The following is a 1,795-nucleotide window of genomic DNA, read 5'->3' on the forward strand; positions in this document are numbered from 1 at the left end:
GTACCTAATAAAGTGGCCGGTGAGTGTATATGGATATCTGTATATAAAGATATATCTGTATACAAAACGACAATAAAGTTTGTCTAAGTCTGAAAAACCAAAGTCATCCAGTTGTCAGATTGTTTACAACGATCCTTTATTAGAGCAAATCAGCTCAGGTGGGATTGTATCGATGACATCACAATTTATAACTATAATTGTATAATAAGACATTTAATTTATAAAGCGCTTCCATCAAAAGCTATCAAAAAAAAGAAAAGCATGAAAAAGCTATTTTTAGAAGAGAGAAAAACATCTAAAGGGGTTTGAGGTGGAGGGCATTCTACAGATGTGTGGCAGCAGCACAGAATATTTATGACATAATCTACAAAATCCACTATATTACCCTTACTATCAGATGAAACATTAATTATTATATCACCTGATTCAGTCAATCTTAATAGAAGGATTTCTTATTAATCAGGTTATATTTATTTATTGTTCAATGTGGGTTTATTATAAGGAGAGAAATCATGTTTACAGTAATGCAGGAATATCTGCGACTTTCCCTTTAATTTCCTGCTCTCGCCACGCTGTTTTTCTCTGATTGGTCAGAAGAGGGAAGTGGGCGGGATTAGATTGTTTGGGATGTACCATGATGTAACAATAAAGGGGGAAAAGAAAAGTCTGAATAAATGTTAGCGAATGGTTGCGGCACCTGGAACAAATAGACACGAGTATTTAGTGAAAACAAACGATCATACAAAGTTTCTACAGTTAGATAATTGTTAAACTTTGGATATATTTAGATTTTTTTTGTGGTTCCGGTTTTGTTTAAAATCCCCGATTCATTAAGATTGACAGTCAAGCTAGTCAGCGATAGGCATTGAAACCGGAAACAGAATAATTGGCCAAAATTTGGCATAAAATGCAATCAGAATCAGATTTACTTTATTAATGCCTTGCGGGAAATTATGTCCTTGCAGTTTAATCGTTTACAGAAGAGAGAAAAATAAGATTGTAAGTGCAAGCAAGATATAAAAATAAAATAAGATAAGGATCACAGTATATGCAATCGACATGTACAAAATTGCAAATTGCAATTTTTGCACATGACCGTATTTTTGCACATAGTGAAGTAAGTTCATAAATAAGTAATGAAATGAAATAGGCTACTAAGCAGAGTTTGTTGTACTTTGACTTCACCAACCTACCTATGCATAACTAATACAGTTTTCAACAAACAATAATTTTACTAGAGGATAATTTCTTTTTTATTCTCTACCCCTCAAGTTATTGCACCAAACAAAAAAAGGCACCCGTCAATTCCCTGTAATTATGTTTAAATGAGACTTTTTGTTTTGACATAAACTTTAGTATTTTGATGCCATTTAGAGGTCAAGGGAATCACATGCTAAATAATGTTACTTGGAGTAGCCTATGAAAAGTGCTCAATAATTAATTTTGGAGGTTTCATGCTCTGAAAAAAACAGATTTTATAATATGATACATTTTTACTTTCTTTTTATACGCAAAAATACAACAATTTGGATTTTTTTTTTTTTTATGGATGATAGATTCTGTGTTGAGAGTGCAATTATTTGACAGGCTAAATAGATAAATACTCATTAGTATATCTGAAAACAACATACCACAATAGGCTAAGTTGGTTGCATTTATAAATAATATATTTGAAAGAGTTTGCCTCTTTTGCTCCTCCTAAATAAAATCCTTTAATGTTGCACATAAGATCCTACTTCATGTTTCACCTCTTTCTGTCAGATGTTAAATGAAATTTATTGTTAAGAATATAAAA

Source organism: Cyprinodon variegatus, unplaced genomic scaffold (genome assembly GCF_000732505.1).
Source record: "Cyprinodon variegatus isolate N-32 unplaced genomic scaffold, C_variegatus-1.0 Scaffold740, whole genome shotgun sequence".
Lineage (NCBI taxonomy): Eukaryota > Metazoa > Chordata > Actinopteri > Cyprinodontiformes > Cyprinodontidae > Cyprinodon > Cyprinodon variegatus.